Below are 16,935 nucleotides of genomic sequence, written 5' to 3'. Positions count from 1 at the left end.
TATATACCCAAAGGATTATAAAACATTCAATTATAAAGACATATGCACATGTATGTTTATTGTGGCACAATTTACAATAGCAAAGACTTGGAACCAACCCAAATGCCCATCAATGATAGACCGCATAAAGAAAATGGGGCACATATACACCATGGAATACTATGCAGCCATTAAAAAGGATGAGTTCATGTCCTTTGCAGGGGCATGGATGAAGCTGGAAACCATCATTCTTAGCAAACTGACACAAGACCAGAAAACCAAACACCACATGTTCTCACTCATAAGTCGGTTTTAACAGTGAGAACACATGGACACAGGGAGGGGAACATCATACACTAGGGCCTGTCAGGGGTTGGGGGCTAGGAGAGGGATGGCAGGGGATGGGGGAATTGGGGAGGGATAACATTAGGAGAAATACTTAACGTAGATGACAGGGGATGGATGCAGCATACCACCATGGCACATGTATACCTATGTAACAAACCTGCACGCTCTGCACATGTACCTCAGAACTTAAAGTATAATAATAATAATAAAAAAAAGAAAACAAAAACCCACATGTGGAAGTATTGCTTTCTTGCTTAAAATTATTTAATGACTATCCATTGCTTTTAGAATTAACTATGATTATCGCTTCTTGGCCTTTTGGCTAAGATCAAGTGTAGAATTAACTATGATTTACCTAAAGTACCTACATATTTCATATTAAGTTTTTTTCTAGTCAATGTCTCCTAAATTATGCATTCATGCAACTTATTGAAATACAGTAAAGCCACTTTGGTTTTCTTTCAGTTTTTTGATCATGATCAGTTTTGTGTTAACTCAAGGCCATCGGCATACTGTTTCTTCCTCCTTAAGTGCTATGAAACCTCACTATTTGCATGGCTATTTTCTTCTCATTAGTTATTTCTCAGCACAAATATAATCCACAAAAAGGCCTTCTCTAAAATTACTATAGAATGTTTCCTCCTGTATTATTGATGTCAGTCTTCTAATTTTTTTTCTTCAGGTTATTTTATCTGTATTTACCTGTTTTTTCCTGATTCTTCTACTGGAATATAGTCCATGAAGGCAGGAGCTGCATCTTTCCTGTTCCCAGTTCTTAGCTCCTGGACAAATAGGTGAAATACAGATATTCATTAAATGAGTAAAGCAGTGATAATTGAAAAAATAAACATTTTTTTCATAAAACAAAATTGATAAGTGACAGCTTAAATAAGCAAATTTTGGCATTATATTAGATTCCTATAAGCTGTATAGCTTTGGGTCCAAAATCTTCCTTTATTTAGGAATGAGGATTCCACTGATAATAATTGCAATACTAGACCCTGATGAATTTTATTCAGGCTAACTTCTAAAGCATCTTTTCTTGTTCTGTAAATCTTTTCTTTTCTGCAAACCTTTTCTGAGTTGTGTATGCATTAGGCCTGTCAAACTTACTCTGTCTAGACTATAGCTCCTAATTTCACCCCCTCATCCAGACCTGTTTGTCTCCTGGCTTTCCCCATTTCAGTAAATAGTGTCACCATCCACATAGTTTTGAATCCACAGAGTCTTCCTTAATCTTTCTCTTTTCTTTACCCCTTAAAGCCAATCTGCCAGCAATTCCAGATGGTGTGACTCTTAAAAGTCTTCTGAATCATTGTGCTTTTTGCCAGCTATATACTTTTAACCTTAAATTAAGAGGCTAGCAAGTGCCAAGACTTGCTAGAATGTTGGCCTTTATTGTCTGATAGAATGGACAGCCTTATGTAAAAGGAGTAAGCCATGGTGAAACGAACGTGAAGAGATGTATATATGTATACTGTGTGGTGCTGAAGAGATAGGTAGCTCTGAAACAAAGTAAATGAAGGTGATGATGAAAATGGATGTGTACATATGGGGCCCACATGGGGTGAAAGGATGAAGAAAATATTTAAACCAATAGCGTAAGACTGAAAAGTGAATGCAGCATCATATTGCAGAGAAATTGTCTTCCGCACCATATATATTGTTTCAGTTGGATTTTTAATACATTCGGGGCTGTTACTCAGATTAACATTCTATGTATCTCTCATAATGTGTTGGTACTTGGACCATTATTGCAGTGGCATTATTAGAACTATTTTCTGAGTTGTACATATTAGGAAACTCAATACCAGATAAAGTAAACATCTAGGTCATAGAGCAAAGAAACTAACTTAAAATTTAAAATAAAAATATTCTGACTTTAAAGTCCATACATACCCTTTATACCATACAACAAGAATTCACCGTATGTCATTCACATGAATTTGGACAGTGCTAGTATAATATGTGATGGTCACTGGCACCTGTGGAATTATTTGCCAAGTAGTATACTTGAATATGAAGAACGTTCTGTTGTGTGTGTGTGTGTGTGTGTGTGTGTGTGTGTGTATTGTATTTCTCACTGAATAAGGAATAATTTAATGATTGACCAATATCTGTCAGTGAATGACTAAGATAACATTTTAGGCAAAACTCAGCAGGGCTTCCACAGCATCTTCATAAATGCTCCTTAGTTCCTATATGATTCACTGTTATTTAGTCTGCTTTCCATAAAAATAATCTAAAATTAAATCAAATTAAAAATTCTTACATTTATAATAGTCTGATGGTTACTCAATTACAATGTCAACAAACAGATGTGTAACTGAACTATATTTAGAAAAATGGCATTGCTCTGAAATAAATTAGTTCAGATGAATTATTACTTTCTGTCTTGAAGACTGGAAATTTCTAAAATATCATCTGCCTGTTCCAACAGTGCAGGAAGGAGAGTTAGGCCTTTGTGGATTGTTAATTATAGCTCTTAATGATGTACTACACACTCCCACTAGAGTATATGCTTTGGAAAGGTGGTACTTTTAAGAAAATATAGTGTGGGATTTTCTTGTTAAAGATATTCTATGACACCTAAACCTACAGTTAGAATTAATTTTTTAAATTCTGTAGTTAGACAGAGAGAGTCTATAATCTCTATAGAGGGTCCCATTAGGTCATTTATGATAATTTCAGTGATGTTGACTCCAAGATTCTTTATATTCCTATTAAAAAGTATTCACAGGCAATTCCTGTGCACTATTCTCTATAAAGTGCACAATGATTCCACATATTAGGTTTTGTAGAGCACAACACCAGTGACTCCTTTGACTATCCAAGAAGACTTGTGTCATTTTGAGAAAATGCTTGGGGAGATGGAAGACAGCATCAAAACCAGTAGATGTCTGGTTTGCAAAATCCTCCTCCTGATGTTCAGGGAAAACCAACTTCTGCTTGCACAGGGTTTTTCAAACTTATCTCTGTGAAAGGATAGTGCAGTAGCATTTGGGGGTTACGCATGGCATTTCTTCTATTTCTAAATGACCCAACTAAGATCTGACTTAGCTGCGTGTTAATTCTGGAAAGCAATTCTCATTTGAGATATAGATCAAATACAAGATTCTGTATTTCTTTGTCTAGGATATTTGTCCTGTATCATTTATTGATTAATTACTGTTGTATCTGACACTGTACTAAATATTTTAACTGCACAATTTCAACTAATACCATCAATGTTTGTGTGAGAAAAGCATTATTATTATTCTCATTCGAAGAATTAAAAACAAGGTTTAATGTGGTTTTATAACTTGATCTAAGACACACAGTATGTCAAGGCCATGACCACTAAACTAAGCTGTCTTCTGTGGAGTGCTGATTTTTTGACAGATCTCTCTCCTTTGTTCACTGTTACATTTCAGCTGAATTAAACTATCCATGCAATTTTAAGAGTGATAATTTCAACATTCAATAATATTAATTTGTTTTAAATAGAAAATGCTCATGACTAATAAACTAAGTTATTTAGATCTTGAGAATATAAAAGCGTTAAACAAACTGTTTGCCTTATCATTGCAGCAATTAAATAGAGTAAAATGAAAGTACCAAAAAATGTTATGAGTCCTCCATTATAGGTTAAGAACATTATCCTTGTTGCACCACTTTGACTAAAATGCAGCTGATAAGCTGTGTAAGTAGGAAATGTGTTTTTGCTGATAAAATGTCAGTAATACCAAAAATGAATGAATACCATGCCAAGAACCAGGTTAATTAGGAAATGGCCCCTGAGTACCATCTGGCAAATAGTAGAGTTAGTGAGTTTAACACTCTCACAGTGATGCAGAGCCAAGGGGTATGAACAAAGACATCATTCTGATAATTTGAGAATCACAATGTTCTGAAGGAGTGGGAAGGTTATGATGTCAGGCTCCCTGTTTATGTTTGAATCATCTTCAAAGCACCACTTCCGGCTAATGGGCAGCCCATTTTCGAAAGTTTTTGTAAATAATGGCTCAATGCTTCCTGAATCTTGTAATTTAACATTTGACAAGTATTTTTCTTTTGGTGCTAGAAAATGTTGTCCTTGCATCGGGGTGAAATCTGACAGCATGAAAGGACAATTATGAGAATTGACTATTTCAAAGTATTTTGAAAGAGCTTTGTGAATGTTAATGCAGCCTATCATGCTCATTTTTATTTGACAGTAGATATATAAAGGTATATGGATATATATCATATATATGTAGGTATTCTACATATTCTATGCATGTGTGATTAAATAGTACAAACAACCCTCAATTTGGGGGGCAATATAAGATAACTGCAACAATATCCTTTATAAATACATCTCTATATAAGGATTATCTGTGATTTGCACTTAGTAAGAATGCCCATGTCTTCCACTCTCCTTCATTCCAGCATTATTATATTTGCACTTTTCGTCTATCCCTTTCCTGAATTAATTTTACTAATCTACAGCCAGGTTTTACTGACATCTCACTAACACACTACTCCAAACCTGGTTGTTTTTTGTTTTTTTTTTTTTTTTGAAGTTCTCATATGAATTCTTAGCACCTCACTCACAGCAGAAAAACTTGCTCCTCTAGTGTAGCTGAGACAGTTCCTGGTAAGTTACTCAATGTTTGTCTATTTTTGGAGCCAAGCCACATGTAGCCAAGTCTGAGAAGTGAATAGAGAGATGGAAATGGGACTGGCAGCTTTGAATGACTTCCAGAAGCAGAAAAAAAAAATTATAATAACCAAGATTTGGAGAAGAGGAGTGGTTTCCAGGACCACAGGTAGACACTTTCTTAAATCCATCCTCAAAAATGATTCACTCTACATTCTCTGACATTCGAATCTCAAAATACCCTTTTTGAAGGCATCCTGAAGGATGTCATTTGTCTACCTATATGATAAAAGAAAAGCAAGTATGAGCAATTGGAACAAAAGATGATAGGAGTCTGATCTACGAGAGTAAGGATTGTGGCTGTTTTATCAACATTACTTCACATTTTCTCGCACAGTTTTTGACACTTAAGAGATGCTGTCTACATATGTAATGAGTGAATATTTACCATATGAGTAGAAAATTATTGAGTGGAACTTTGTGTAGCAATCCCCAGGCAAATAGTGTGCTATGCTTTGATTGTCTTTGTTCCCTCTGGGACTCATGCACTGCAAACTTCATCCCTAATGCAACCGTGTTGGAAGGCTGGGCCTAATGAGGGCATTTATGTTATAAAAGCTTCACCCTTAAGAATTGATTAATGCCACTATAAAAAGGGCTTGCAGGAGAGGGCTCACTCTTCTGCTCTTCTAACATGTGAGAGGCGGTGTTCTTCCTCTCTGGGAGATGCGGCACCATCTTGGATGACTGAGGCCAAGCCCTTACCAGACACCAAACCAGCCAGTACCTTTATTTTATTCTGGCCTCCAGAACTGTGAGAAATACATTTCTGTTGTTCATAAATTACCCAGTCTGTGGTACTCTGTTAGAGCAGTACAAAACAGACTAAGCCATGGTGTTAGGAAAATTGGCAGAGTAGTAACGCTTCATATATTTAGAGATTCAAGATTTCAAATTTGTAAAATTAAACGAAAATAATTCTATGAGACTAACATGATTTTATTTATAAAAAACTAAGTATATCTCAATGGTTTGTAACAGGTAATGCCATAAATATGGTAGCAAAGTATGCATACATCCTGATCTCTCTGCCCTCCATTTTAAGTTAGTGTCTAATATCTATGAAGTGGGCTCTTAATCTTGTCTGAAATTTTATTTCACCCAGATTGTCTCATTTCAATGGTGATAACAACATGATCAAAATAAATGGCTTTACATTTTTCAGTAATCGTCAACATTTTGCTTCTACTCAGTGTAAACATACATGGTACATGTGTATCTTTATCAATAAAGCAAATTCATCTTACAACAAAAAATAATACTCTGAAAGTCAGATACCTTCATTCAGAATTTATAAAAAATTTCTAAGAAAGTAGGGTTTGCCACAAGATGCTTCAACAACCCTGCTGCAGTTATCATTACATGCGTGGTAACAGTTCATCTCTTTGTCAGTATGTAAATTAGCGTAAAATGTGTTAAATTATTGTCCCAGCAGGAGACGCAGCTCTAAAAAAAAAAAACAAACACTCAGAGAATCTTGAGTATCAGATAATTAGACAAGGTAAATTCTTGGAAGTCTGTTTGTCCATTATGTATTCATTTTCTTGTTAAATGACATATATAAAATTGATGTTTGACATTCTCATTCAATAAACTTAAAATATAGAGGCTAAATAAAATTGCTGTGAATTGACTCACCCACAGAGAGTCTGTAATTAAGGTATGCGACAGACAACATTACAAAAATTCTATAAGTGTGAGAACACTGGGTTACTATTTTCTTTGGAAAAAGGAGATATATTTTGCTTGTATTTCTGCTGATATTAAAAAGTAGGCTACTTTTTCTGAGGTAGTTTGAAAGCTGTTAGTTTTGCTTTGCATTTTGAGAATAAGCAGGAAGTGCTCAAGAAACTGCATTTCAGCAATTGGAGAATGTATTTCCTCTGGAATTCTTGGAACAAACTTTCCCAACTTGCTTTGCATTTTGGCTTCTGACCACATAAAATAACATTTTGTATTTGTGAAGGCTTGGAAATTACATGAATCTGGTTTATATAATTGAGTGTGTTGTACTGCATTGTACTGATTATTCAGAGATAAATTAAAAGGACATTATCTCTAGTTTTTGTAACAGAACCTTATAATTTTATCCTTTGTGTAAGTACCTCTTTACATTATTGGACTTTAGAAACCAACTCTTTTTGTCTGGCTTGGGAGTTTGCAAGCAGAATTCTTGGCAGTAGAACACCATCAAGAATCAAGTATCCCAAGCTTCTGGAGGGAGGAACACATACCCAAAGGCTGACCCTGTCAGATCTAGGAACATAGTGATAGATGTTTCTATTGCTATTTAATGATATATGTACTTGGTATGTATGGTAAAATACTATCTGCTTATTGAATATTGTACTATTGTCTGGTTTGAGTGTAGCTTTTCTCTATTTCCCTAAATAATGGGGATAAGATGAGATTATTGGCTCCGATCCCTAGGATACTGTTCTTTTCCTTGGAGTATTGGCACTAGTTCTTATTTTCACAGTAAAGCACTCCGACAAAGGAAGATCCACCTGCTGCTTTTTGAAGCTAGAAGGCAAAATATTTTATGTGAACTCAGTTGATATTTCTTGAAACAGCTGTTTTGGAAAAATGACACAGAAACTGATAAAAGTATGTCAGTTTTACTTAATGTCACAAAAATCCCTCTGAGACAGCAAGCTCAGTTCCTCCATCACTTGTTGTAAAACCTGAAGTGATATTAGAAAAGAAATATTCTGACTAAACGATGTGTATTTAACTTTGAGTTCATAATATTGTTTACAGTTTGCAAAGATAAAAACACACTATAGTAACTACAAAAAAAAAGATAAAAGTCTGTAAGTGATAAATTTCTTTATCATCAGTGTAAAAAGCCTGCAGTTTACAGAGTGATAGTAGATCAATTTTTAGTTTATTATAACTGCTTGGTGTTTTTAACCTTTGCAAGTTATTTTTAATTACCTGTTTAATAGCAGCATTTGTAAAGAAGTTGTCATTAAATAAATAGCATGGTTAAGGTTTTCATAATTTTCCTATATATTTTACACATACATATTTTACCAGTGTTCTAAAATATTACTTTTTAAAAATTGATTTAATCAACTATTTCAGCACATTAAGGTGATTAAAGACAACACTTACACATTATAGAAAAATTGGTTCATTCCCAAGCTGTCACATTGTAGGACACTTAAAGTGTTTAGCAGCTTTTCTTCTATACTCTTCTTCAGCTTCCTCTGACTCTGGTACTACTGTCCCCAAGGGCTCTGCCCAACCTTCATTTTAGGGCTAGCTCTAGTGAAGATCGTCCACATCTGGCCTGAATACTCTCCCAACAGGGATCTCTTATCTTCATATTCTTTCTCCCAAAAGTTATATTACAACCTACCTACAATCTCATGCCCTGGTGTCCACATGCATCATTCCTGAATCAATACAACTGTTCAGTATGTCCTCTTTTGCTGAAGAAACACAGCAGGTCAGACAAAATGATTCCTCTATCGGTACCTAGAGAGAAAATTCAGGTTTTACTCTCCATGCTCCCACCAGCCCTACTGTGTTTTCTTTTCTTTTTATTCTCTTTATTTTATTTTTTCAAATGGATTTTCACTCTTGTTGCCCAGGCTGGAGGATGCAAAGGCAAGATCTCAGCTCACTGCAACGTCCGCCTCCCAGGTTCAAGGGATTCTCCTGCCTCAGCTTCCTGAGTAGCGAGGATTACAGGTACCCACCACCATGCCCAGCTAATTTTTTGTATTTTTAGTAGAGACGGGGTTTCACCATGTTGGCCAGACTGGTCTCCAACTCCTGATCTCAAGTGATCCACCCACCTAGGCCTCCTAAAATGCTAGGATTATAGGCATAAGCCACCGTGCCTGGCTGACTCCACTATGTTATCTAGTCAGCCTCACTTCCATTCTCCACTGGATACATTTAAAACAACTAGAAAAGTATTTTCTGCAGTATCAGTTTTATGATTTAACCATGGGACCTCATCCCCAAAATGAAAACAACATTATGTGATATATGGGGTGAAAAAATAAACTATTTGCATTTCTAACTTCCTATTTATATGAGAAGCATGTTTTTAATAAGCTGATTGACATATTTTTGAGTCTAATCTATGTCATACAAAGATGAATGAAAATATTTTACCTAAGAAAAGATTATAGCCTCTGTCCTTATCATTTATAGATCTGAGAATATGGCCTATAGCACAAGTGTGACTGGCTGACTCAGAAAGCATATTTTAATGTTATTAAATTGAAATGGTGTATAATTAATCCACATGCTCTTAACAACCTCATTCTTTAATGTTTGAATAAGATGGCCCATCTTAATATTAGTTCTATGTAAATTGCACATTTAAGAAAAAAAAAAAGAGATGAAGCAAATAGGGAAAGCTTTGTTATTTAAAAATCAAAGTTGTCTTGTAAGAAAACATCACACTGTCACAGGATCTTCAGGGTGTTGCTTCGCCAGCCGGAAACCTCTGTGGCTGGTGATGTCTCTGCTTGAGTTTTGCTTGTGCCCACTGGGCTCGTCTGGCCCACTCGGCCCAGAAGACTGTGCTTGGCTTGTACTACCGGCCCAGATCTCACACCTGCCAAGGGCGAGCCAGGCACTGAGCGGCGAGCGGTGTGTGAGTGAGTAAGCTTGGGGTCCGGCCACTGTAAGCACTGTATCCATTGTTATAGCCCTATTCAATAGCTAACATATTACTAATGCAGACATAAAGAAGTAAAACAATATTTTATCCTTTTGATTAAAAAAAGATTATAAATGTTTTCAAATAGATACAGATACCAAAACTAGTATACAAAACTTCTACGTTCCCATCTCCTTGTTTCAAGAATTACCAACCCATAGCCAGTCATGTTAAATCTGTAATGCCAACTTCAACCTAACCTCCTTAACACAAAATAGGTAGAAAAATTCCAGATATCATATAATTTCATCTGCAAATATACCAAAAGATAGACCTTTTAAAAACTGTTATACTATCACTATTCAGACACACAGACACGGTAACTAAAAATAATTTGTTAAATTATTGCTCAGATTTCCCTGTTGTGTATGCATATAACATTGTATTTATAAAAATTACATATGCTGAGTCATGTGCTTATAAATATATAAGTATATAATTTGCTATATAAAGTGTGTGTATGTATGTCTATATGAGCATACACATATTTATCCATGTGTGTTTGTATACATACCTATGCACACACTTCTTATGAAAGAAATCAGGGAACTATCTCCATTCAGTCACTGGTAGCTCTAGCTCATGCACCCTTCTGCTGTCAGTTTCTCTTTCAGCAACAAACGAAAGTGAAAGCCACTGAAGTGAAAGAGGACTCTCGGATCTAGTGCCAGCGATTCATGCTCTGACCCAACTCCATTTCAGATTCCAAACCATAGGTTATACTCAAGGCTCGTAACCCCCGACAGTTGAAGTAATGAATATGTTTGGTGGCAATACATGGACCACACATTTCTCAGAATAGTAAAAATTAATGTGATTGGAAGTTCATTTATTTTCCTTTTACTGTTTCCAAAGGCTCCCATATTTCTAGTCATTCACTAGTTTAATTAGATTCTGTTGCCACTGGGTGAGACAGGTGGTGGTCAGTCTCGTTTTCGTTATTGTTTGTGGTAGATTTTGAAACTTGACCTTCCTTTTCAAATAATTCATTTGTTGAATTATTACTTTGATCAACCAATTAATAGCTTAGACATATCTCTCAAACATTTGCTTTTTATTCTTAAAACTTTCATAAAGTCAAGTTTAAAAAAGTTAAATTACAGAAGATTTTCAAGAGATCGGTATAAAACACTGAAGCCAAATTGCTAATTTTGCCATTTGATCACCTATCAACTTAATTTTAATAATAGATTTTTGTTACCTGCTTTATAATAAATTATAATCAGATAATAATTTATATAAAATCTTGATATTTTGTTCAATATAGATATTTGCATTAATTTAAATTTCTTAAAATTGTATTGAAATATCATGTATCTTGATTTCTGAGTTTTTTGATGCCCCTTAAAAGTTTGTAGTCAAGGTGACCAGCTCATTTGCTTCACCCTATTCCCAGCCCTATCCTAAACAGCTATTTCCAGTGCAGAAACAATTGTTTTGAATTTGAAAAGACAGACGCTTGATTGCTGCCAGAGAATCGCTTGATTTAGGCTGCAGGTGGCATAAATCAGTATTTGATGAAATCTAGGTTTAAATAGGAATGAGGAGAGTAATTGGCACTTAATTAACATCAGTGATAAGATGAAGCAGTAATACTATCCTTGAATGCACAGAATCCCAGGGTTTTTATGAACTCTGCTGCTATTTGTTTGTTTGCTTGCTTGCTTGCTTCTAATCTAAGTACTCTTGAATAAAGCTTGACACACTTAATTTCTATTGATACATTCACTTATTTGTCATATTCTAGTATTCTATTTACCCAAATCTATGACATTGTTTAGATACAAATGTTTAATTAGAGGTATCTTCACATATTGTCTTATTTATGTGAAGTAATTTTCACCATGCATATCATATTATTTTATTGTAGCTTCTATATCTCAAATTTGATTGACAAAATATACCCATTAAGATTTATATTAGGCCATTCTTGCAGGAGAAATACCTGAGACTGCGTAATTTCTTTATAAAGAAGACAGGTTCAATTGGCTCATGATTCTGCAGGCTGTACAAGCATGGTGCCGCTGGGCTTCTGGGGAGGCCTCAGGGAGCTTTTGCTCATGGCAGAAGGTGAAGGGGAAGCAGGCACACCACATGGCCAAAGCAGGAGCAAGAGAAGGGTGGGGAGGTGCCACACACTTTTAAACACCCAGACCTCATGAGAACTCACTCAGTATCGCCAAGGTCAGCATCAAGAGGATGGCACTAAACCATTCGTGAGAAATCCACCCCCACGATCTGGTCACCTCCCACCAGGCCCCACTCCAGGCCCCACTCCAACACTGGAGACTACAATACAACATCAGATTTAAAGGGGGCACATACCCCTTTTAATCATGATGGGTTTTTTTTTTTCCCTGTTAATATTACTGACCTCACCAAATTCTCATAATTCAGCGGGTTTTTTTTTCCACTTTCTCATGTGTAATATGAAGCAGCATCTCTGGGTCATGAATACTTTTTTTTCTTTAACATCAGTTCTTCTGTGAGTACCTAAAACTTTTCAAGAGAGCTCACTTAGCTTCTCAAGAGCTAAGCCAGATAAAACTACTTTTAATTATAAATAGCAGAATTACTTAATACAAAAGTAGTATATGCTTAATTTAGGGAGAAAAAAATATGCATATCAGGAAACAGAAAGATAGAAACTTCACACATATAATTTTTAAAACCAAGGATAACAGTATCTAGATTTTAGGTTTTTTTTTGTTTGTTTTACAAAAAGGAATAGTAATTACATATTCTGGCAACATAATTATTTTCCTAACAGTTTATACAATAAAAATTATAATTGATAAATTACATTTCTTTTATTATTGAATTATATATTTAATCTATCCATATCAATTATATTTCCTTTCTTTTTTACTCTTACAAACAATGCTACAAGAGCTAAACCTTTGTACAATTGTTTCATATCCTCATTTTTAAAGCTTTTTTTTTTTTTTTTTGAGAAAAAGTCTCACTCTGTCACCCAGGCTGAAGTGCAGTGGTATGATCTCGACTCACTACAACCTTTGCCTCCTAGGTTCAAGTGATTCTCCTGCCTCAGCCTCCCAAGTAGCTGAGATTACAGAGCCCAACACCACGCCTGGCTAATTTTTGTATTTTTAGTAGAGACGTGTTTCACTATGTTGCCCAGGTTGGTCTTGAACTCATGATCTCAGATGATCCGTCTGCCTCAGCCTCCCAAAGTACTGGGATTACACATGTGAGCCACCATGCCTGGCCTCATTTTTAAAGCTTTTTATAAGAGATTTCAAGTTCTTTTTTCCTTTTTCTCTTTTTTTAATATAAATTTATGGGGTATGAGTGCTATGTTGTTACATGCATAGATCATGGTACCATTCAGAATAGTTTCCTGCTCTAAATATCCTCTGTGCTCTGCCTTTTCATCCTGCCCTCCACCAACTTCTGGCAACCAAGATCATTTACTGTCTCCAGAGTTTTGCCTTCTCCAGAATGCCATATAGTTAGACACATATATATGTTATCACATAGTATGAAGCCATTTCACATTGGCTTCTTTCACTTAGTAATTTGCATTTAAGTTTGCATCACCTCTTTTTATGGCTTGATATCTGATTTCTCTTTAGTGCTGAGTAAGATTTCACTGTACGGATGTACCACAGTTTATCCATTTACCCAATGGAGGACACCTTGGTGGTGCCTTCTGTTTGACAATTATAAATAAAACTGCTATAAACATCTATGTGCAGGTCTTTGTGTGGACATAAGTTTTCAGTTCATTTGGGTAAAAGCCAAGGAGCAAAACCACTGGATCCTATGATAAGAATATGATTCGTTTTAATTAAAAAACCTGGCAAACTATTCCACAGTGTCTGTACCATTTTATGTTCCCACCAACGATGGAGGAAAGTCTATTGCCAGCATTTAGTGTTGTGTTTGAAATTTTGGCCAATTTGATAATAGTACATATTTGTATTTAAATTATTTTTGAGATTCTTAAATAATTGCATTATTTTTATATATCATCTTGAGGCTAACCTAGATGCATATAATATTAAATTATATCATCCAACAACATATTTTCTCCATTTATTCATGTTAAGTTTATTTTAGGTGTTTTTATATTTGTATCTAGGATAAATGAAATGCTTTCTTCTGCTTCATTTTTCTATTAAGGTTTGAAGAATTTGGAGGAAAATTGTATTTACTTATTAATTTATTTATAACTGACAACTAAATTGTCTTCAGTTCTAATCGTTTTGTATTATTTCTTCCAGTAAGCAATTATATTATCAGACAAAATGATCATTTTTCTCCTTTATGTCAATATCCATTATCTTTATGAATTGCATTATTTCTACTTCTAGAATAGTATTGACTAATAATGGGAGTAATGTCTTCATCATTTTGCTGTTAAGTATTATATGGTAGATTTTCTAATAACAGTATTTAATTGCTTGGATGATGATGATAATGATGATGATGATGATTGAGACAGATTCTCACTCTGTTGACCAGGCTGTAGTGCAATGGCACAATCTCAGCTCACTGCAACCTCTGTCTCCCAGCTCAAGCAATTAACCTGCCTCAGCCTCCTGAGAAGCTGGGATTACAGGTGTGTCCCACCAAGCCCAGGTAATTTTTGTATTTTTAGTAGAGATGGGGTTTGACCATGTTGGCCAGGCTGGTCTCGAACTCCTGACCTCAGGTAATCTGCCTACTTAGGCCTTCCAAAGTGCTGAGATTACAGGCATGAGCCACTGTGCACAGCCATATTATTAATATTAAAAAAAAATTATGTACCACAGTCTGGCAAAATGTTTACTTAAGTCTTTCTCCATTTATTCTATCAATTTTAGTCCCAATGTATGCCTCCCCACTCCCTAACCTCAATGTCTATCATTGATTCCATTGTATTGCTGTTCTAGTATTTGGGGAATATATATTGTTTTTTGTCCTCTTTATAAAAATTATTGCATTTATAGCAAACTCTACCTCATCTGGTGCCCCTAATATGCCACCCTCCCCACACCCCTGTGATTCTAAATCCAGTTTCAAGTTGCTGACGTTTGGGAATGTCAACCCCTCTTGGATATTTTGGCATTTTAGCATTCAATAAGTACTGTTGAATTGATAAAAATTAATCATATTGTAATACAATAATTTACAAATAGAATATGCCATTTTCCCACATGCGCTATGGCCCTAGTCCATAGAGTTTAGTTCTGCAGTGGAGTCAAGGAGTCAGATTCTAATCGTTTTCATCAATAACTAAGTATAATGGGTTTAGGTCAATTATTTGATTCAAAACCATCTCATTTTCCTCTCCTCTGAAGTGAGTGAGTCAGCCACATGATAGTTAAGGTTGTTTCTGGTCTGAAATTGTGGTCCAAGCATGTTCATTTTTACCCCAGTGCAGCACGAGTCCTAAGCACTGTCCTTTCCTCACCAGATCACTCTTCCTCTGTTGCATGAAATATGAACCGTGTCTCAAGTCTGCTGCTCCACTATCCAAAACAGACATATGTACTCTGATTTGGAGGTGCTTAAAATGTATAGCAGATAACAGCTCATATCATAGAATATGCCATTTATTGCAGTAAGTGAATATTAGAGAGTAGTACGTGGAGTAAATAGTTGAAATTTTTACTCTAAGGAATCAGATGCCTGAAAATAAGTCTGCATCTCCAGAAGAAAAGCAATCTTCAGGCTGTGGCCTTTCTAACATTTACCCCATAGCCAGTGGGGGAATCTATATGGAAAACAGATTATTTCAGAGCAGCATGAAGACATCCAAATATGTGCTAAATGTTCCAACATTGTTTAACTGTGGTGGCACCAAATTATGTATTCATATAAACACAAAATAAAACAATACCTGAGGTTTACTTGTAACAGTCATTCTTAGAAAGATTTTTAAATTTCCATTCTAAGATGTTAATGTGTGGTAAATAATGAAGGTATTGATGTATGTTAACTACATGAATGAGCCTGTATTTCTAATCAGGCCTCAATTTTGAGGTAATTGCCAGTAGTATTTAACTTTATTTTAAGCTAATGGCAATTTGCTCACATGAGAAGTTAATAAGGAGGAAAAGGAGGAAAAATTGCTGTTACAATAAGAGACAACTGAAATTTGTCATCAACATCAATATTGCAGTTTATACCTACACCTTAGTTACTATTTTTAAACTTGCTGTGAATTTGCTAAACATTACTAACGGTGACCTTGAATTATTTTAAAATATTCTTAAGTACAATATTCCAAGATATTGTATTTTCTTTAGTGTATCCCCTTTGAGATAGTAAGAGTACAGTGTAATAGGTTTTTATTTATTTCTGGTCAGGAGAGATTCCTTCCAACTACCAAGCACCTGTCCCCTTCATCCATCCTACAAACAAAAGCCTTTGGTTCTAGTCATCAGTTAGCAGCCTAAAAAGCATATCACTGTCACTCTGTCTGCCAAGTACAGTCTCACCCTACCAATCATTGCTGTAGAGCAGAATGGGAAGCCATGTCAACAGTGTGATGCAGAAAGTATTCCCACCGCTTGTCACTAAATCTGCTTGTTTTTTACATTGTCACTAGTAGTTTTTTACTTTGACAATAGTAGTCTCTAGTCTCTTAAGAAGAACAACAGGAAAGGTGAAAAACATTTTCTTCATGACTTTCTTTTGTAATTCACTTGGATTGCAAAAATATGGATTTCTAAAGCTTCACCCAGTAAAGAGATTTTCTGGGTAAAAGAACAACTGAAACATCAGCATACCACACATGCAGGATTCAACATCAAGATGGTTACCAAGCAACTGAGAGCCATCAACAACACTGTTTTTATAAATCTCCTGTGACTAGAGTGGGCCACTGCTCTCTGCCATGACACAGCAACAGGATTTTGTTGTTACTGATTTTTGCATGTTGTGTGTTTGGGGCAGCAACAGCAGCAGTAGATATTCTATATTAGGGAGTTAGAATATATGTTATTTGGAATAAAGTAACAGGTCTTATGGTTGGAAGTAAAAATGTAATTAGTAAAATAATTATTTCAGAGTCTGACATGAACAGCCAAAAAGTGCACTTCTATCTGATTACATGTGACTCTTGGATTCTGAAATTACCTCAACTCTGAATAAGATTTTGAATTAGCCATGCTATTAACAAACTTTACAGAGTGAAAATTATTGGCATGGTTAAAATTCAAAGTCACAAGTCTCTTGTGGTGAATGATAGTATATGACATTAATCAAGAGGTTCTCATAGGGAACAAAGTGT

The 16,935-nt window shown here is 35.3% G+C and overlaps 1 pseudogene; it reads left to right on the top strand.

Moving 5' to 3' along the window:
• Positions 1–629: 629 nt before the first annotated feature.
• LOC135276179 (U2 spliceosomal RNA) lies at positions 630–777 on the top strand (annotated as a pseudogene).
• The last annotated feature ends 16,158 nt before the right edge of the window (positions 778–16,935 follow it).

Source organism: Aotus nancymaae, unplaced genomic scaffold (genome assembly GCF_030222135.1).
Source record: "Aotus nancymaae isolate 86718 unplaced genomic scaffold, 86718_ANA_hifiasm-v0.15.2.pri h1tg000020l, whole genome shotgun sequence".
NCBI lineage: Eukaryota > Metazoa > Chordata > Mammalia > Primates > Aotidae > Aotus > Aotus nancymaae.
The sequence above is the reverse complement of the archived record's forward strand: the minus strand, read 5'-3'. Positions and strand labels throughout refer to the sequence as shown.